The sequence below is a fragment of the Ranitomeya variabilis genome, chromosome 2, assembly GCF_051348905.1.
Source record: "Ranitomeya variabilis isolate aRanVar5 chromosome 2, aRanVar5.hap1, whole genome shotgun sequence".
Classification (NCBI taxonomy): Eukaryota; Metazoa; Chordata; class Amphibia; order Anura; family Dendrobatidae; genus Ranitomeya; species Ranitomeya variabilis.
The window spans coordinates 299081347-299104149 of NC_135233.1; the positions used below are offsets into that span (position 1 = coordinate 299081347).

Consider the following 22803-nt stretch of genomic DNA (forward strand, 5'->3'; position numbering starts at 1 on the left):
ATACATACATACTAATCTTCTATAGGTGATCAGATGAGCCCTGCAGGTCAGTTCAGCTGGAGAGGGCTGCAGACCCCACTGTGGGGGATGGGGCACAGAGCAGACAGCACTGATATCAGCCCCCTGGTGCTGTCCCGTGCAGTGAGCCTCCTCCCCCATCTCTTCTCTGTGAGGAGACGCTGCAGCCTGCTCTGAACAGAACAGTGGAGGGAGCAGAAGACCCCCTGTAAGTCCTGGGAGCAGAAGACCCCTGTAAGTCCTGCTCTTCCTCCATGATGGCTCTATGTGCTGTGCAGCCCTGGGGCCCCTGACTGTAGGTGAGCACTCACCATTGGGACGCTCCATGCAGGGGGACAGATGGCAGCCAGTGAGCGCTCTCCTCAGTCTGGTCACTGTGAGGTAAGGAAAGCGTTCATTGGCCAGCTTCTCTCCCTGCATGACACGCCCCCTTTTTGATCTCCTGCACTTCGCGCCCCGCTCTCTCCCCGACACTCGGTGTTCCGTGATTACAGGAGGGAGTGAGAGGGGCCCGACCCTGCATGATACCGGGCCTGCCTGCAGGGGCCACCCTCCACCTCTGGGCCCCAGAGCAGTGCCATCAACAGTATGTCTGCCCCTGGCTGGGGGCCCCTAGGGCAGCGGGGGCCCCAGGCAGCTGCCTAGTCTGCCTGCCCCTAACGCCGGCCCTGCAAGTATGTTGTCTCACTAGTCCTCCTCCAGAATTCCATTTAGTCCGTGAACATAAATTTAGGAAAAATCCCAGGCATCACTGATGTTTTTGGCAGTAGTACATTGCTAAGCCTGACTACCTACGTCTATAATGTATGAACAAAAAAAACCAACACATTTTTACACGTTTTTTGAAATGTCACTTGATAGGATGAAAGAAGATGAACCATTATATTATTTCTATGGAAAACTTCATGGCTTGTTTAACAATTCTCTTAAAGTAACACTATGCACAGTGATCCAAATTTGTTTCATAATACAAATAAAAAAGAGAAATATATAGAAGAAATCTCTACTTTTGTGGAGATCAGCCACGTCCTCCTCCTCACTGTCCTGTGTATTGCCATAATACAACTTGCTTCAGCAGGAATCCCTTACTCTGCTTTGTCAGGGCAAAATATTACTAAACCGACATCCTTTTGTCTATGTGAGTGTGACTTCGGCTAGCCACCCGCTAAAGATGGAACTGGTCAGCTGGAAATGAACCTTTGGGTTTTCTGCTATAGACCTATTTTTATATGTACCGTGGTTCTCCATCAATTTTTGGCATCCCCAACATTATTTCCTCCTATTTATTTTTTCTTCAGCTCAAATAAGGTTTTATTTAATTTTTTTTACTTACAGCAAATTAACAGATACATTAATTCTTGACTTGTTTTCACTGCCCTCTAGTTGTTATCAGAAGGGTCAGATACAGACAGCAGAGGGTCCTATAAGCAGTAGCAATTTATGGAACCCTGGCTCTAAAATCTCGGAAGTGTAGTAATGGGCCTCCTTACCTCCTGGACTAGGTCCTACTTATGGAATGTCCACCCATGAACAGAAGTCCAATCACTCATTTTGCCATGTTCTGTTAGCTTTTTTTTTTTTTTTTCATACATAAATCGATCACTGTTAGTCTTTCAAGGCATCTTATACATTATGTCAACTGGCCAGAAAGGTTGTAGATTTTATAAGCTATTTTCAGAGGTAGAGTGAGGACTTCTAATCCAAGGATAATAGACAGTGAGTGCACTCCTTCCCGGCCACATGAATAGGAATGTCATGTATTTAACACTGGTTCCTAAAGCTTAACCATGGCTAATGGAATGCCTTATTTGGGAACATTTAGTTTGACCAGCTTGTGGATGATAATGAAGAAGCGAAGAATTTCAGGTTTTCAAAATATATCAACTACATGACTTATTCCAGGATTTAAACTTCTTATTGCAAGATCAAATTGCCCTGAGACACAACATGTCCATTCACTGACCACTGGCAAAAGATACCTTCAAGATGGGACATATCAAGGTACTATCAGACTGTCCCATCATTGGATGTGTGGAGAAACCTGACATACTTAATTACACCAATCAAATGTCTACTACTGGATGGATTTTTGCTTTTTTTATCCCAGGAATAAATTATGGGTCTGGCGATTGCTTATCTTCCTGCTCTATTAAAATAACTGCCAATAGGAGAAAGGTTTATTTTCAATGAGTTTCGAAGTCATTAAATTTCTTCATTAGGAAAAAAACACGAAGAAGTCAGATGACTTCACATCTCGTGTCTCCCCTTTTCCTCATAGTTTGTAAGCTTGCGAGCAGGGCCCTCATTCCTCCTGGTATCTATTTTGAACTGTGATTTCTGTTATGCTGTAATGTCTATTGTCTGTACAAGTCCCCTCTATAATTTGTAAAGCGCTGCGGAATATGTTGGCGCTATATAAATAAAATTATTATTATTATTATGACTTGGAAACGCATCCTGGTTCCCATCTTTTCCTACCAGCTGCCATGAATGGATGTATTACTGTTTCTAGCCCTCTTTACTTACTAGAGTGAATGCAGGTGAATGCAACCAGGTCTATTCAGTTGGAGTCGTGGAGTCAGTATCCATATTGGTGGAGTCCGTATAAAATGGACCTACTCAGACTCCTAAAATATATAATAAATTGGGTACAGTAGTACAATGCAGGATGTGCTGTAAATGTTTTCATAAGAATTTGGGAAAGTTATGAAATGTCCTATAAATGTCTGTTCTGTTCCTGAGCTACGGATCTCTGCTTTTAGCTGAGATGAATAAGTGCTGCCCTTTATGTACATGCTCAGTAGTGACCAGTGCTGTGGGGTAGTAGCTGAGATTAATCAGTGCTGCACTTTATGTACATGCTCAGTAGTGACCAATGCTGTGGGGTCGTAGCTGAGATGAATCAGTGCTGCACTTTATGTACATGCTTAGTAGTGAGGCAATGCTCTGGAGTCATAGGTGAGATGAATCTGTGCTGCACTTTATGTACATGCTAAGTAGTGAGGCAATGCTCTGGAGTCATAGGTGAGATGAATCTGTGCTGCACTTTATGTACATGCTAAGTAGTGACCAGTGCTGTGGGGTCGTAGATGAGAAGAATCTGTGCTGCACTTTATGTACATGTTCAGTATTGAGGCAGTGCTGTGGAGTCGGAAGTAAGTGAAATTGAGGAGTTGGAGGTTTGGCTTACTGACTCCACAGTCCTGAGTGCATCACATCTGGTACCATATTTACGGTAGTCATAAATTTAGTTATAAAACTATTACATATTTGAGTGTTTTTTTAAATCAAAGTTTTCCATACACGAACCTTTACGCAAACATCTTATCTTGCCATATTTGAATATTTAAATAAAAATATTTAATATATGAAAATTATAATTCGACAACACCTGCATGCTGCAATAAAGTAACAATAAAGTAAAACTTTTACCATACATAGAGATGGTAATTACAAGGAAATAATGAATGTAATAACAAAGTGCACACAAGAGAACAAGGACACATTATATACAAAAAGGTCAAATAGATCGCATTCAATATCACAGAAAAATAAATCATGCACACATAACATTAATACCAGAATAAGTTTACCCCTTAGCAGGTGAATAACCTGAGTAGGTGGACATTTTTCTTCCTTCCTGCACTGCATAAATAACACCTTGTTCTCTCTTGGAGGCTTCTACACTTAATTAGGTTCATGTGTTTGGAGAAATAATGTATTTGTGGGGGTGAGCGTGAGGTTCATCTCCAGATGCTTGTGAGATAATCCATACATGATTCATGTTTTGTCTAAAATGCTCATCTACTATAGGATTTCGTGCTTAAGGTCACGGTATTCCCATTCGTACAATTTTAAATTTCCCATTTAGGGGTATTTAGAGCATAGCTCCGATATTTTTGACATGGAACATCCAAGTATGACCAGATCCAGACGAGTACAATTACCCTAATTGGCGGTAGATATTTTACTCTGATCAGCAACGTATTGTGCCACACAGAGGGAAACTTCAGGCAATACTCTCTGGAAAATGTGCAAATAAGCTATTATCCATAATACATATCAGTACCTGGCCGTAGTAGTTCTGCTCTGTGTCAGATCTTACTAAAATCAGGTGGAGAAGAAAACGACTATCTGAAGTCTTTTTATGCAGTACCTGAGGAGGTGACATGAGAAACTCCAGACTAACCAATCTGAAACTTCAGAATTAGCCTAGATGAATTTGTTTTACCAGTGATGACCTCCACAAAACTGCGCTGTGTGCTCCCCACCAGCACCTGCACATACCTAGATCTCAGCATCCATGGTTATGGACATATATTTCTCTAAGAGTTATGCAACAAAAATCACATTCGTCTCTTAATTTGACAATGTTATATTTCCACTAACAGCCCACATTACATTTACCACCTCACTCCTTACATGATCTGATATGTACCCAAAAAAGCAACAGACAAGAATCCCATAAGCTGGTATCACTAAGGCTATGTGCACACACCGTCTATTTCTAGTTAAATCCACCGGAAAAGGCGCTAACTAAACGCTCAAAAGAATGAATATATGCATTTGTATGTAAAAACGACTTGCTGTTCATATGTCCAGTCTTCAGGTTTTCAAAGACGGAAAGCGGTTAACAGAAGTGGGCGGATCATTCTTTTGGCACTTTCCGCTTTGGACGTGTTCTACAGTTTATAATAGAATGAAAAACTCAAAAGATGCCCGAAAGACTCCCGGACATCTTTTTGAACATTTTGCCAGGATTGTTACTTGGGAAAACGTCAGTGGCTTACGGAGTTGAAAAAAACACAAAAAACAATTGGAAAATACTAGTAAAATGACATCACAAAAAAATGCTTGAAAAACACAAAAAAAAAGGCAAAAAAAAAAACTCAGGAAATTTAAGAAAAAAAAGTAGACATGAAAAGACTGTTTTCCTAAAGCATCTTCTGCTTGAAAAACTTGGGAGTGTTCAAACACACCTGAAAAAGATGCCATGTGCATATACCCCAAGAAGGTTTTATGTATGTAATAATGCCTTGGATAAGCTACAGAAGAACAGTACTGTACAAACAACAGCATGAGGCTCAGCTGGATAAAAGTCAAATCAGGTGTACTTCAGCACATGGAAGGTGCCAAAAAACTGCACTGGGCACGCTTCACAGGGAGTTTAACTTTGGGAATTTTAAATGCAGGCAACAATTCACACCTCCCTTCATTGTCCTCACATAAGTAAATATCTCAGTGCCTTTTCTGGACCATGCTAACCATGCAAATGTGGCATTCAGCAGCATTTCCATAAGCCTTTAGGTTACATGCCCAAGACATCTTTTACATACTGGAGTATCTGCATAAATTTTTGAAGGAAAAGGCCGTCAGTCTATCTTTTCCGAGATCTTTTCGGATGTCTTTTGCTGCGGCTCTCCAACCTTATTTTTAATGTTCTATATATAAAATATGAAGTGAAAAAAAATGGAACATATACACAGCAAGTCATTTTCATATTGCAGTGCATGTTCTTTTTTCTGTGTGTGTGATATTTTTTTTGCCCTGATTCCTCATTACCTTTTTTGTTTGCACCAATTCATTATTCTATTTGCGCCTTTTTTATGTCTCTTTTATATATGATGGTCTTTTTGAGGGGGGGGGGTTCCACTTTGTGGGCAGAGTTTCGCAATTCTACATGTTTTTGCCGGATTTGCTCTAGTCGTTCCGGTGTATTTTTGAGTTATACGATGATTAAGTTCTGTTCTGTGTCTGAAGCGAGTGGGTTTCTGCTTTGTTGCAATATTTTTAATGTACCTGGAAGCTTTCAAGCTGTGCTAATATAAACTGGTGAATTTAACATCCAGACGGCTGGATACCTTGGTTTGCTTTGCCTGCATCTCAAAACAGGCTGGGACTTCTACTTTGGCCGGTTTCACACGTCAGTGTCTCCAGTACGTGAGGTGACAGTTTCCTCACGTACCGGAGACAGTGACACACGTAGATCCATAAAAATCAATGCATCTGTTCAGATGTCATTGATTTTTTGCGGACCGTGTCTCCGTGTGCCAAACACGGAGACATGTCAGTGTTCGTGGGAGCGCACGTTTTACACGGACCCAATAGAGTCAATGGGTCCACGTAAAACACGGACCTCACACGGACATTCTCCGTCTGAGGTCCGTGTGCGTGCAGGAGACAGCGCTACAGTAAGCGCTGTCCCCCCCCACTGGTGCTGAAGCCGGTATCCATATCTTCCCTGCAGCAGCGTTTGCTGTAGAGAAAATATGAAGAATAGTGTTAAAAATAAAGATTTAGGTGTCCGCCGCCCCCCCACCCCCTGTGCGCCCCCCCGCTGGTCAGAAAATACTTACCCGCTCCCTCGCTCCTTCCTGGTCTGGCCGCGCCTCCTACTGTATGCGGTCACGTGGGGCCGATCATTTACAATCATGAATAGTCGGCTCCGCCCCTATGGGAGGTGGAGCCACATATTCATGACTGTAAATGATCGGCCCCACGTGACCGCATGCAGGAGAAGCTGCGGCCAGACCAGGACGCAGCGAGGGAGCGGGTAAGTATTTTCTGAACAGCGGGGGGGGCGCACAGGGGGTGGGGGGGCGGCGGACACATGGATCTTTATTTTAAACACTATTCTTCATATTTTCTCTGCAGCAAACGCTGCTGCAGGGAAGATATGAATCGCAGCTTCAGCACCATGCAGAGTGGGTACCACACGCTCCGTGTGGTACCCACTAGCCATACGGGCGGCACACGTGTGCCGCACGTATGGCCTCCGTGAGTTCCCAGGCACACGGACACGGATAACTCCGGTACCGATTTATTCCGGTACTGGAATTATCTGGACGTGTGGGACAGCCCTTTCTGTGCTGAGGATCTTCACAGCCAATCTACATAAGCTGGTGAACCTTGCACTTTGTATTTTTGAGTACGCCAGTATTTTTGTGCAATTTCTGCACCACTTTGTGAAACATGCGACTTTTGGCACCAAAAGTGGCATAAACGTTTTTTTTTCTTTGCGCTAAAGTTATGAATCGCATACATTATTTTGAAACATTTTGAGCCAAAAAGTCAACTAATACCACAAGGCAAAAACACAAAAGTGATGTAAAAAAAAAAAATGCTAATGATAAATCGAGGCAGTTGTATGCACATACCCTAAGATTATAGTGCAGTGCCCTATGTTACATTCTATGAGTCCTACAAAACCCACAAGAAACAAAATGAGCAAAAACCCTGCTGTAACTAAATAAGTTAAAAGCAGAAGTGCTTTTAAGGCTATGTGCACACGCTGCGGATATACTGCGGATCCGCAGCGTTCTTTTCTGTGCAGAAACTCTGCAGATCCGCAAAGTGATTTACAGTACAATGTAAATCAATTGGAAAAAAAATGCTGTGCTAATGGTACGAAAAATTCCACATGGAAAACGCAGCGGATTGAAAGAAGGAGCATGTCACTTCTTTTGTGCGGATCTGCAGCGTTTCTGCACCCCTCCATTATACAAATCCAAAAATGCATGAGATCTGCACAAAATCCGCAGCAAATCCGCAACAAAAAAAGCACAAAATCCGCATAAAAAAACGCATCAAATCTGCACCTGCGTTTTCTGCCAGGAGATGCAGATTTTGTGCAGAAAATTCTGCACCCAAATCTGCAACGTGTGCACATAGCCTAAATATCACAGAGTTCTTAGTAATACTGTTTTTTAATCACAAATAGCATAAAAGCCATCCCACCTCGACAAGGTGACTCTGAACGGGATGGTCCTACTCTGTCTAACATTAAAAACCTTGCCATGAGTCAAAGTTGACCTCAGTGTGTGAATAAGGGCAGACAAAAGGACCGGGTCCCAACCAGTGGACACCTGTCATGATTCCCCAATGGCATGGGAACATCAGAAACACAAAATAACAGACTAGCCCTCGGGTGATGGAAACTCAAGCTGACCGTGACCTAAATCTACCACACAACTAACAGTAGCCAGGAAGCATTCCTACGGCTGCCTAGATGCCATGCGCCAGCCGGAGAACTAACTACGCCTGGAAGAAGAAGGAACAGACCTGGCTTACCTCTAGTGAAATTCCCCAAAGATGATAGTAGCCCCCACATATATTAACGGTGAGTTCAGAGGAAAAGACATACACAGTATGAAGGTAGATTTAGCAAAGCGAGGTCCACTTACTAGATAGAGGAAGGATACAAAAGAGGACTTCACGGTCAGCTGAAAAACCCTTTCAAAAACCCATCCTGAAATTACTTTAAGACTCCTGTGTCAACTCATGACACAGGAGTGGCAATTTCAGTCCACAAGAGCTTCCAGTAACAGGAAATGACAAACTGTAAACTGGACAAAAAATACAAAACAAAAAGGACAAGAGTCCACTTAGCTGATCAGCAGACTGGTAGCAGGAACATGCAACTGAAAGACTCAGGTTACAATGATGACCGGCAAGGAAGTGACTGGAGAGCAAGGCTAAATAGGGAACTCCCAAAACTGATGGAAGCAGGTGAGCTGAGGCAGAAAAGAACACACAAGTCTCCAGTACCACCAGCCACCACTAGGGGAGCCCAAAAAGCGGATCACAACAGTACCCCCTCCTTAAGGAGGGGGCACCGAACCCTCACAAGAACCGCCAGGGCGACCTGGATGAGCCCTATGAAAGGCACGAACCAAATCCGAGGCATGAACATCAGAGGCAGTTACCCAAGAATTATCTTCCTGACCATAGCCCTTCCATTTAACCAGATACTGGAGTCTCCGCCTGGAAATACGGGAGTCCAAGATCTTCTCTATAACGTACTCCAATTCACCCTCAACCAGCACAGGAGCAGGAGGCTCAGCAGAAGGAACCACCGGCACCTCGTATCTCCGCAACAACGACCGATGGAACACATTATGGATAGCGAAAGATGCCGGGAGGTCCAAACGAAAGGAAACAGGGTTAATAATCTCCAAAATCCTATAGGGACCGATGAACCGAGGCTTAAATTTAGGAGAAGAAACCCTCATTGGGACAAAACGGGAAGACAACCACACCAAGTCCCCAACACGAAGGCGAGGACCAACCCGACGCTGGCGGTTAGCAAACCGCTGAGTCCTCTCCTGGGACAAATTCAAATTGTCCACCACTTGTTCCCAAATCCGATACAACCGATCCACCACAGCATCTACTCCAGGACAATCCGAAGACTCCGCCTGACCAGAAGAAAAACGGGGATGAAACCCCGAATTGCAAAAGAAAGGGGAAACCAAAGTGGCCGAACTAGCCCGATTATTAAGAGCAAACTCCGCCAACGGCAAAAAGGCAACCCAATCATCCTGATCCGCAGACACAAAACACCTCAAATACGTCTCCAAAGTCTGATTCGTTCGCTCCGTCTGGCCATTAGTCTGAGGATGGAAGGCAGACGAAAAAGACAAATCAATGCCCAACATGGCACAGAATGCCCGCCAAAATCTAGAAACGAACTGGGTACCCCTATCAGAAACGATATTTTCAGGAATACCATGCAAGCGAACCACATTTTGAAAAAACAAAGGAACCAACTCAGACGAGGAAGGCAACTTCGGCAATGGCACCAAATGAACCATCTTAGAAAAACGGTCACACACCACCCAGATAACAGACATCCTCTGAGAGACAGGAAGATCAGAAATAAAGTCCATCGAGATGTGCGTCCAAGGCCTCTTCGGAATAGGCAAGGGCAACAACAACCCGCTAGCCCTAGAACAACAAGGCTTGGCCCGAGCACACACATCACAAGACTGCACAAAAACACGCACATCTCGAGACAGAGATGGCCACCAGAAGGATCTAGCCACCAAATCCCTGGTACCAAAAATTCCAGGATGACCCGCCAGCGTAGAAGAATGAACCTCCGAGATGACTCTACTGGTCCAATCATCAGGAACAAACAGTCTACCAGGTGGACAGCGATCAGGTCTATCCGCCTGAAACTCTTGCAAAGCACGTCGCAGATCTGGGGAAATAGCGGATAATATCACCCCATCCTTAAGGATACCTGTAGGTTCCGAATCACCAGGGGAATCAGGCTCAAAACTCCTAGAAAGGGCATCTGCCTTCACATTCTTAGAACCTGGTAGATATGAGACCACAAAATTAAACCGAGAGAAATACAACGACCAGCGCGCCTGTCTAGGATTCAGGCGCCTGGCAGACTCAAGATAAATCAGATTCTTGTGATCAGTCAAAACCACCACCTGATGTCTAGCACCCTCAAGCCAATGACGCCACTCCTCAAATGCCCACTTCATGGCCAAAAGCTCCCGATTACCGACATCATAATTTCTTTCGGCGGCAGAAAATTTTCGAGAAAAGAACGCACAAGGTCTCATCACTGAGCAATCGGAACTTTTCTGCGACAAAACCGCCCCCGCTCCGATATCGGAAGCATCGACCTCAACCTGAAAGGGGAGAGAGACATCAGGCTGGTGCAACACAGGGGCAGACGAAAAGCGGCGCTTAAGTTCCCGAAAGGCCTCCACAGCGGCAGAGGACCAATTGGCAACATCAGCACCCTTCTTAGTCAAATCCGTAAGAGGCTTAGCAACACCAGAAAAACCAGTTATAAATCGACGATAAAAATTAGCAAAGCCCAAGAACTTCTGAAGACCCTTTAGAGAAGTAGGCTGCGTCCAGTCACAAATAGCCCGAACCTTGACAGGGTCCATCTCAACAGAAGAAGGGGAAAAAATGTACCCCAAAAAGGAAATCTTTTGAACCCCAAAAACACACTTAGAACCCTTTACACACAGAGAATTCTCCCGCAAGACCTGAAAAACCCTCCTGACCTGCTGAACATGAGACTCCCAGTCCTCAGAAAAAATCAAAATATCGTCCAAATACACAATCATAAATTTATCCAGATATTCACGGAAAATATCATGCATAAAGGACTGAAAAACTGAAGGTGCATTAGAAAGGCCGAAAGGCATTACTAAATACTCAAAGTGGCCCTCAGGCGTATTAAATGCGGTTTTCCACTCATCCCCTTGCTTAATTCACACCAAATTATACGCCCCACGGAGATCAATCTTGGAGAACCACTTAGCCCCCCTTATGCGAGCAAACAAATCAGTAAGCAGCGGCAACGGATACTGATATTTGACAGTAATTTTATTCAGGAGTCGATAATCAATACAAGGCCTCAGCGAGCCATCCTTTTTAGAGACAAAGAAAAACCCAGCTCCTAAAGGTGATGAAGAAGGACGAATATGTCCCTTTTCCAGGGACTCCTTAACATACTCTCGCATGGCAGCATGCTCAGGTACAGATAGGTTAAACAAACGACCCTTTGGAAATTTACTGCCTGGAATCAGATCTATGGCGCAATCACACTCTCTGTGGGGAGGGAGAGAACCAATTTTAGGCTCTTCAAAAATATCCCCAAAATCCGACAAAAATGCCGGAACCTCAGAGGGAATAGATGACGAGATAGAAACCAAAGGTATGTCCCCATGAGCCCCCCGACATCCCCAGCTTAACACAGACATAGTTTTCCAGTCCAGTACTGGGTTATGAGATTGCAACCATGGTAATCCAAGCACTAACACATCATGTAAATTATGCAACACGAGGAAGCGAATCATCTCCTGATGGTCTGGAGTTATACGCATAGTCACTTGCGTCCAGAACTGTGGTCTATTACAAGCCAGAGGTGTAGAATCAATACCTTTCAGAGGTATAGGAACTTCCAGAGGCTCCAAATCAAACCCACAGCGCCTGGCGAAGGACCAATCCATGAGACTCAGAGCGGCGCCAGAGTCCACATAGGCATCCACGGTAATAACTGATAATGAACAAATCAGAGTTACAGACAGAAGAAATTTAGACTGTAAAGTGCCAATAGAAACAGACTTGTCAACCTTCCTAGTACGTTTAGAGCATGCTGATATAACATGCGCGGAATCACCACAGTAGAAGCACAAGCCATTTTTGCGCCTATAATTCTGCCGCTCGCTTCTTGACAGAATTCTGTCACATTGCATTTTCTCTGGCGTCCCTTCAGAAGATACCGCCAAATGGTGCACGGGTTTGCGCTCCCGCAAACGCCGATCAATCTGAATCGCCATTGTGATGGACTCATTCAGACCTGTGGGCGTAGGAAACCCCACCATGACATCCTTAACGGCATCAGAAAGGCCTTCTCTGAAAATTGCCGCTAGGGCACACTCATTCCACTGAGTAAGCACAGACCATTTACGAAATTTTTGGCAGTATATCTCAGCCTCATCTTGCCCTTGAGACAGGGCTATTAAAGCTTTTTCAGCTTGAATCTCCAAATTAGGTTCCTCATACAGCAACCCTAAAGCCAGAAAAAACGCATCCACATTGAGCAACGCAGGATCCCCTGGTGTCAATGAAAATGCCCAATTTTGAGGGTCACCTCGCAGCAAAGAAATCACAATCTTAACCTGCTGAACAGGATCTCCAGAGGAGTGAGGTCTGAGAGAAAGGAATAATTTACAATTACATTTGAAATTCAGAAACCGAGATCTATCTCCGGAAAATACCTCTGGTGTAGGAATCTTAGGTTCAGAAATAGGAGTACGTATAACATAATCTTGTAAATTCTGAACCTTCGTAGCAAGATTATTTAAACCTGCAGCCAAACTCTGAGAGTCCATCCTTACACCGGAGAGATCAGAGCCATTCAAGGATTAGAAGGAGAGAAAGGCAAGGCTGTAAATAGAGCAGAAATACAACTGAGCCAACTAAGTAGCAAACATGTGAGGGAAAAAAAAAAAAAAAAAAATCTACAGACTTCTTTTACTCTCCTTTCTTCTGCCAATTACTTTAACAGGGCCGGTCATACTGTCATGATTCCCCAATGGCATGGGAACATCAGAAACACAAAATAACAGACTAGCCCTCGGGTGATGGAAACTCAAGCTGATCGTGACCTAAATCTACCACACAACTAACAGTAGCCAGGAAGCATTCCTACGGCTGCCTAGATGCCATGCGCCAGCCGGAGAACTAACTACGCCTGGAAGAAGAAGGAACAGACCTGGCTTACCTCTAGTGAAATTCCCCAAAGATGATAGTAGCCCCCACATATATTAACAGTGAGTTCAGAGGAAAAGACATACACAGTATGAAGGTAGATTTAGCAAAGCGAGGTCCACTTACTAGATAGAGGAAGGATACAAAAGTGACGTCACCGCTGTGATCTGCTTTCACTTTACGGCCGGGAGTCAGTCAGTGCGGGAAGCAGACGGCAAAGGACCTGACGGACACTGGAATGTGAGTATGTACTGTTTTTTTTTTTTACATTTACGACGGTAACCAGGGTAAACATCGGGTTACTAAGCGCGGCCCTGCGCTTAGTAACCCGATGTTTACCCTGGTTACCCGGGGACCTCGGCATCGTTGGTCGCTGGAGAGCTGTCTGTGTGACAGCTCCCCAGCGACCACACAACGACTTACCAACGATCACGGCCAGGTCGTATCGCTGGTCGTGATCGTTGGTAAATCGTTTTGTGAGACGCGTGGTTCAGGAAGGACCAAAGTAGTGAAGGAAATGGCAGAAGACGGTGACATAAGTATTTAATTGCACACACAGACCATACATTAATGATAATGAATGGACAGTGAAATAAAAAGAAATGCTGTACTGCTAGATTAAAACTGGCCAAACGTGTTCAATTAAACTGGGTGAAGGACGAACAATCTTTCTATGAATCTTCTTTTAAATACTGATCATTCCTCAATGAAAAACTGCAAGATTAAGAATTTCAAACACAGCTAACAATGCTCCAGACTGAGGTGGTGTGCCATTGTTTTGCTAAAATGATGGTTTATGTGTCAGTATTCTTTTGCTGTACGATGGTCCAAATAAAAAAACAGAGCTGTGTCCTCACCTATTCAAGTGTATGGATCCACAAAACATGGCCATGTGAGTTGCAGCCATGTGCCTTCTGTTATTCACTGTCTGTTTGCTAGTAGAAGCTTGGGAAACCTTTATTCGTTTTGTGGCATACAAGAAAAATAGATGACACCGGATGGAAAAAATACATGACAATCAGTTCCAGCATGCTGATGAAAAAAAACAGTTTTTTTGTGTGCACAAGAAAAGCAAACAGCATAAGGGTATATGCATACAATGTCTTTTTCGGGTGGATTTCAGTTGGGATCCACCTGAAAAAAAAAAAAAACACAGTGCACAGCAATGTCAGAACAACAATGCTGTACAAATGTGCTAGACCAGGGTCTCAAACTACATTCCTCGAGGGCCTCATACCATGTGTGTTTTCAAGATCTCCTTCACATTGCACAAGGTGCTGGAATCGTTCTGTGCAGGTGATTAAATCATCACCTGTGCAATACAAGGAAATCCTGAAAACATGACCTGATTGCGGCCCTTGAGGAATGCAGTTTGAGACCTCTGTGCTAGACAGTCACTTCTTTGAACAGTTTCAGGATTCTTCTTAAGTGCACACTCTATATACTTGAAAGCATTGAGTAAAAATACCTATAACAAGGGCAGCACAAAACTGTTGGCAAAGACCCTTCAGGAAAATGACTGCTGGCATTTTCCTAAAGTATTTTCACCTTGATGAACTCGTCAGTTCCTCTGGCGCTTTAAAGCTGCCACATGCATGTACCCTGAGGCTACTTGTACATGGAGACTTTTTGCTGAGTTTTCAGAGCAGAGATCGAGTGGAAATTCAAACTTTTTTAAGAGTTTTGAGATTTGGATCCAGGAAAGATATATATCTTGCTACCGTGTTAGCCAGTAGATAGAAAAATGTTTAGAATTGAGAGTCCTCAGTGGTTGATACCTTTTAATGGCTAACTGAAAAGATGGTAACAAATTGCAAGCTTTCGAGACTACACAGGTCTCTTCATCAGGCACAGACTAATACAAATTCTAAAGAATCACATACAGTATTTATGCACAACAGTCCATTTGTGCACGTTTCTTCAGAAGTGGTTTTAGTTCCATAAAGATGCGGTACATTCTGGTATCCTCCATTTTGATACAGGAAAGACATATATCTTGGTACCGGTTTTTTTTTTTCTGTGCTATGTTGAGCATAAATATGTGATTCTTCAGAATTTGTATTAGTCTATGCCTGATGAAGAGACCTGTGTAGTCTCGAAAGCTTGCAATTTGTTACCATCTTTTCAGTTAGCCATTAAAAGGTATCAACCACTGAGGACTCTCAATTCTAAAGAGATTTGGATGAGCATTTGTAGAGTTCCCCTTTTGTTTGCTCCAAAAACTCCTTGAAAAACTCAGTGTACCCAGACTAAGGCCGGCGTCACATTCAGCGTATGTAAATACGGTCCGTTTTTTACAGCCGTAATACGCAGGAGAGTCCCCAAAATAGTGATCCGTATGTCATCCGTAGGCAGGGTGTGTCAGTGTATTTTGCGCATGGCATCCTCCGTATGTAATCCGTATGGCATCCGTACTGCGATATTTTCTCGCAGGCTTGCAAAACCGACATCTAATGGATTTATGTGCTCAAATGTCCGTTAAAACATATATACAGTATATATATATGTCAGTGAGACATATATATATATATATATATATATATATATATATATATATATATATATATATATATTCCGTATTTATATTTAATTCAGCGCGATATATGTGAATAGCTGGTAATTCAATTGCCGGGTTTTCATTTCTCCTTCACAAGCCCGACAGGATACGAAACATGGTTTACATACAGTAAACCATCTCATATCCCTTATTTTTTGCATATTCCACACTACTAATGTTAGTAGTGTGTATGTGCTAAATTTTGGCGCTGTAGCTTGTAAAATAAAGGGTTAAATGGCGGAAAAAATTGGCGTGGGCTCCCACGCAATTTTCTCCTCCAGAGTGGTAAAGCCAGTGACTGAGGGCAGATATTAATAGCCTAGAGAGGGTCCATGGTTATTGCCCCCCCTGGCTACAAACATCTGCCCCCAGCCACCCCAGAAAAGGCACATCTGGCAGATGCGCCTATTCTGGCACTTGGCCACTCTCTTCCCACTCCCGTGTAGCGGTGGGATATGGGGTAATGAAGGGTTAATGTCACCTTGCTATTGTAAAGTGACATTAAGCCAGATTAATAATGGAGAGGCGTCAATTATGACACCTATCCATTATTAATACAATAGTACGAAATAGCTAATAAAACACACACACATAATTAAAAAGTCCTTTAATGAAATAAAGACACATGTTGTTGTAATATTTTATTAGACTCTTAATCCACCTGAAGACCCTTGTCACCTGGAACAAAGTTTCAAAAAAACAAACAACAATATTCCATACCTTCCGTCGTTCTGCCCCACGTTGTAAATCCATCTGAAAGGGTTAACTAATTTTACATGCAGAAGCCTGTTAATGCAGCCGCTTCTGCCTGTAAAAACCCGGGGAATGAATTGGAAGCAGGGTGACCTGTAGTTATCTTGAGTCGCGGTGAGGCGCCCCCTGCTGGATGTCCTCATATGAACTCGAGTGTGGGAACAATTCCAAGGCTCCAGTTCATGAGGTTATCCAGCAGAGGGCGCATCACCGCGACTCAAGGTAATTACAGGTCACCCTGCTTCCCATTCATTCCCCGGGTTTTTACAGGCAGAAGCGGCTGCATTAACAGGCTTCTGCTTGTAAAATTAGTTAACCCTTTCAGATGGATTTACAACGTGGGACAGAACGACGGAAGGTATGGAATATTGTTGTTTGTTTTTTTGAAACTTTGTTCCAGGTGACAAGGGTCTTCAGGTGGATTAAGAGTCTAATAAAATATTACAACAACATGTGTCTTTATTTCATTAAAGGACTTTGTAATTATGTGTGTTTTATTAACTATTTCGTACTATTGTATTAATAATGGATAGTTGTCATAATTGACGCCTCTCCATTATTAATCTGGCTTAATGTCACCTTACAATAGCAAGGTGACATTAACCCTTCATTACCCCATATGCCACCGCTACACAGGAGTGGGAAAAGAGTGGCCAAGTGCCAGAATAGGCGCATCTTCCAGATGTGCCTTTTCTGGGGTGGCTGGGGGCAGATGTTTTTAGCCAGGGGGGGGCCAATAACCATGGACCCTCTCTAGGCTATTAATATCTGCCCTCAGTTAATGGCTTTACCACTCTGGCGGAGAAATTTGCGCGGGAGCCCACGCCAATTTTTTCCGCCATTTAACCCTTTACTTTAGCAGCTACAGCGCCAAAATTTTGCACATACACACTACTAACATTAGTAGTGTGGAATATGCAAAAAAATAAGGGATATGAGATGGTTTACTGTATGTAAACCAAGTCTCATATCCTGTCAGGTTTGGGAAGGAGAAATGAAAAGCCGGCAATTGAATTACCGGCTTTTCTCTCTAACACCGATGCGTATTTCTCACAAGTCACACTGCTGGTCCGTGTGTAATTCGTATTTTTCTCGCCCCCATAGACTTTCATTGGCGATTTTTTTTTTGCGCATTACAGTGACAAACGCAGCATGCTGCGATTTTGTACGGCCGTAGAAGACCATATAAAACAGATTGGTAAAATACGGCTGATAGGAGCTGGGCCATAGAGAATCATTGGGCCGTGTGTTATGCGTATTTTACAGGTGTATTTTCTGCGCTCATACGTCCGTAAAACTCGCCAGTGTGAGGCCGGCCTAATTCCTCAAATCCTTTCCTTTAAGGCCGCATTCACACATCATATTTAAATACATACATGAAAAATTATACAAATATTTACATGCATCTATACACTTTTTTACCTTGCGTACTAAGAAATGCACAGCTATCTCTGATTTATTTCCCTAAAAGTTACTCGGTACTGACTGGTATCAGGTATTCACCTTATGTCAAGGCTCTAGCTTGTACCTGTGTATCTCACTCACATTCCCATGAAATTCCAGTCTTCCATCCTTCCCCTCCCCCTCCATTCTGCAAGATTATCTCTAGATACATTCCATGATGTCATAATTGCTAGAAATCCTATATCAGGATTGCTTCAAAGGAGCAGATAAAACACTTACAGGTTGTATAAGAATAATGAACAAGACATTTATTCCAGATCATAAAATCACTATAATGATCTGCTCAAAATAATGATTTTCTATAAAACAAAAAACTGCCTTATACAAAATACTAATGTAAAAAAAAAACAACAACCCACATTTACAAGGTTGAAACACTTTTTCATCTCTAACTTACAATTTAAGGCAGGATTACTTCTTTATTTTCTTTCATGTTTAGTTTTACCTTTCTGGAAATAAAGCATCTAGTACACTACACATCTGCAACCAACACTCCATAGCGAGCCCAGAACCAGGGTCTTTCCTTTGTGATGCTAGCAATCAGAAGTGCTATACTAGCTCCAGCTCTACCCCACTGAGAGTGACACATCTACACCTCCACAGAAGTGTATACATTTGGACAGGTCACACACTGGTGAAGGATCTGGTAGCATGCCACCTTTACCGATTCTGAAGTTTCCTAGCAAAAACCACCACTGAGCTGTTGAAGCATTACCAGCAAGACTACATTCTCAACGTGAGTTTTTGATGTTGTGAATTTTGAGTACCCGCAAGAGAAGTTGACATGTTGTAGATTTGAAACACGAACCGCAGGTCAGTTTATGCTAACTTAAAAAAAATAGCACAGTGAGCATGAGATTTCGATAAATCCCATCCACTTTGCTGGAACTATAAAGCGCTGCATTTTTTATGCAGTTATCAGGGGGCCCCTGAAGAAGCCAATGCGAAACGCGGATTGGGGCTGTCCACGTGGAGTATCTCCTGGAGAATTATGGGTAAGAGCAATTCATGAATTATGGATATGTAGGTAAGGTACACTTTATAGAATTCTAGAATTCCATAGACCCTATATTGTGGGCAAAATGTGGCCACTTTGGCTCTGCACTATTGCACTCATACTGTTTTCTCCATACATACAAAAAGCACTAGAACTTTTGAAATGATGTATACGGTACATTTCTCATTACTGCTCCTCCCACCTCTCTTTTAGATACAGATTGAGAGACCCACACTTTTTCTATCCATCCCACTCTATATGATCACCTTGTCTTGATACATTTTTTGTTTTATCTATGTCTATGTGCCTTTATATTTAATAAAGTAATATGTTTGCACAAAAATATTTAGACTTTTACTCCATGTCCTTTAGCAGATAGATACATGCATTCCTAGCAGAGAAATGACTATAGTGTCCATCTAAATGTCTAACAGAGACCTAACCCTAAGATCAGACATTTCAGTATGTTGCATTCTAGCAGAAAAATTAATAAAAAGGAAATATGTAAAAATATTATTTGTGAAACCAATGAGCCCTTTATTATATTTTCTTGCAATATTCTATGCCATAGCACTCTTATTCAAAACATGTGCAGAAGATCACCGAGAGGTGTGAAAGTAAAAGTTGAAAGCCACTCGTCCTCATTGTGTAATATTCACAGCGCCATGCTACCACATTAGGAAAACACAGTTAGGATATGTGCACACGTCAGGATTTCTTGCAGAAATTTCCTGAAGAAAACCAGAAATTTTCTGCAAGAAATCCGCATTTTTTTTTGCGTTTTTTTCCCATTTTTTTTTTGCGGGTTTTTTAGCATTTTGCAAGCGAAATTAGCTTGCAGAATGCTAAAGTTTTCCAAGCGATCTGTAGCATCGCTTGGAAAACTGACAGGTTGGTCACACTTGTCAAACATAGTGTTTGACAAGTGTGACCAACTTTTTACTATAGATGCTGCCTATGCAGCATCTATAGTAAAAGATAGAATGTTTAAAAATAATAAAAAAAAATAAAAAAAATGCTTATACTCACCTGCAGACAGTGGATCTCCTCAGCGGCGTCCGTTCTTATAGATGCTGTGTGTGTGCAGGACCTGCCATGACGTCGCGGTCACGTGAGCGGTCACATGACCGGTCTCGCGACCAATCACAAGACCGCGACGTCATCGCAGGTCCTTCACCGCACACCAGCTATAGGAACCGAAGCGGCAGCATGCACCGGAGAGGCGGGAAGACTCCTGAGGCCATCGAAGGTGAGTACCGTATATCACTATTTTTTATTTTAATTCTTTTTTTTGGACCAATTATATGGTGCCCAGTCCGTGGAGGAGAGTCTCCTCTCCTCCACCCTGGGTACCAACCGCACATAATCTGCTTACTTCCCGCAAGGTGTGCACAGCCCCGTGCGGAAAGTATACAGATCAATGCACTCCTAGGTGTGCGGAATCCCCATAATTCCGCATTTTTAATGAACATGTTGCTTTCATTTCCGCGATGCGATTTTTCGCGGAAAAAAATGCAACATTTGCACAAAAAATGCGGAATACACTGTAAATAATAGGAGGCATATGTTAGCGTTTTTTTCGCGTTTTTACCACGTTTTTATAGCGAAAAAAACGCGAAAAATACTGAACGTGTGCACATGGCCTTAAGGGTTCCTGGAGATTTCCCTTTACAGACTGAGGTCTTCACTAAGGCAGTGGCTTTAGGGTAGAACGTTGCCTTATAAAAAATCTGAATACATTTTGTCCTTTCATTGCAGAAATGCAGTGATGCGCACCAACAGGAATGATATCTGCAGTAACTTTACTACATACAGCTCTGGCAAAAATTAAGAGACCACTGCAAAATGTTCAGTTTGTCTGATTTTTCTCTTTATAGGTATATTTTTGAGTAAAATGTAAATTGTTCTTTTATTCTACAAACTTCTGACAACATGTCTCCAAATTTCCAAGCAATAAATTTTGTATTTATTTTCTGAAAATGAGAAATGGTCAAAATAAAAAAATGCATTGCTTGCAGACCTCAAATGATGCAAAAAAAAGGTCATAATCATTCGGAAACAACAAGGCCGGGGTCACACTTGAGAGAAATACGGACGAGTGAGGCGTAAAAACAACACATTGCACTCGGACCCATGTTTCTCTATGGGGCAGCTCCCATCAGCCGTATATTTCTCGGCCGTATTTTACGGGCTGAGAAAATCGCAGCATGCTGCGATTGTCAGCGTATTCCTCTAAAAATATGCCAATACAAGTCTAGGGGGACAAGAAAAATACGGATTACACATGGACCATCAGTGTGATTTGCGAGAAATACGCACCGGTGTCCTATAGAAAAGCCGGTAATTCAGTGTGGTGTACAGTAAAATCACTCTGACAGGTCAGAATAGAATAGATAAAATAAATGTCTACACATAGAATAGGTATATATAGATATATACCGTATTTTTCGGATTATAAGACGCACCCCACATTTTGAGGAGAAAAATAAGAAAAAAATATTTTTTAATAAATTGGTGGTGCTTCTTATAATCCTTGCATCTTATTGCTTACCGGTGGTGGTAGCTGCAGTGAAGCAGGGTCCCAGGGTCGCTGCTGGAGGCAGGAGTGGGGTGACGCTCCAGGCCGCAGGCAGGAATGAGTGGGGGCTCCGATGTGTGGCGCGCTGCTGTGGGGATCTTGTGCTGCTGCGGAGATCTTGTGCTGCTGTGGGGTGTCCAGCGGTTGCTGGCCGTTGCTACGGGTGTCTCTGCTGCCCAGCGGTGCTGCGTTGGTGTCAGGCGCTGCCCGGGGCTCTGCCGACATTTTGCGACAGGCCAGAGATTTCTCATCTCTCGAGATCTTGATCCCGAGATCACCATCAACGAATGTGCCGCCCCCGGAGGAGGCCATATTCCCGGAGACCAGCACATGTTGAACCTTGGAAGTGCCGGGGCTCTGACCTGTCGCAAAATGTCAGCAGAGCCCCAGGCAGAGCCGGATATCCACGTAGCACCGCTGGGCGCTGGAGACACCCACAGCAACGGCCAGCAACCAGCGGAGACACCCGGACACCCCCTGGTAAGGCATGTTCGCTTTCTAAGACGCACCCCCATTTCCCCCCCAAGTTTGGGGAAAAAAAGTGCGTCTTACAAAGCAACGAAAAATATGGTATATATATTGTAGCATGGCTAAAGGGTGTGTAGTCGACGGGAGGTATGTGCCATATAAGTGCCTTGTTGCTGTAATGTAGCCCGGAGTATTTCTTTGTTGTATATAACCATGTATATATGTGTGCTCCAGGACCTGTGGTGATGTCAGACCACATGGCTAATCATGTGATGGGTTACTGGGTGTGGTTAGCTCTATATAAGACAGGCAAATGCTTAACACAAGAGATATGTGTGGAGCTGCTAGCCTCCAGAGTGTGTTAAGGTTCTAGGTCTGAGCCTGAAAGACTGGACACTGTTTTTCCTTTTCCTGAACTAAAGGCTATTTGTTTGCTGTTATTTTGCCACTTGGTTTATGATGTAATAAACCTATGAACTTTTAAAGGAACGTGCCTCCTGAAGTGTCAGCCATCGCACCTGAGTGAGTGAAATCCCTACAATTGGTGGAGAATGCGGGCAGCGTTCCCAGCGGAGACGAAGAGTCTGTTATTGGATGTCCTGGGTCAAGTCTGTTGTAAGCCAGCAAGCATTGCCGGGGAAAATGGAGGACCTGCTGAAACACTTGGTCCAGTTGCAGTCACAGCAGGAGCAACGGCAGCAAGAGACCAACAGGCTGTTGATGCAGCAGATGCAACAGAACCAGCAGGAGCAACGGCAGCAGATGCAGCTTCTGGCAACCGCCATCCAGGGCAAGACGAGTGCCCCAACCACAGGTTTGGCTGATGACACCCACGTCCGGAAGACGGTAAGACGCGCATTGCAGAAAATGACCCCCGGGGATGATGTTGTGGCCTTCCTGACGGTGTTTGAGAGGGTCGCTGAGAGGGAAAAACTCCCG

At 43.3% G+C, this 22803-nt stretch overlaps 1 protein-coding gene and 1 long non-coding RNA gene across 3 annotated transcripts in view; both read right to left on the reverse strand.

Annotated features, from left to right (window-relative positions):
* The window catches only part of COL4A6 (collagen type IV alpha 6 chain), a 388359-nt gene that overhangs the window by 330108 nt on the left and 35448 nt on the right, over positions 1 to 22803 (reverse strand). The window lies entirely within an intron of this gene.
* LOC143809361 (uncharacterized) lies at positions 13576 to 17930 on the reverse strand. The gene is made up of 2 exons (XR_013222236.1): positions 17780 to 17930; positions 13576 to 14002 (listed from the first exon to the last, which is right to left on the reverse strand). It is a non-coding gene; the product is annotated as an uncharacterized LOC143809361 (long non-coding RNA).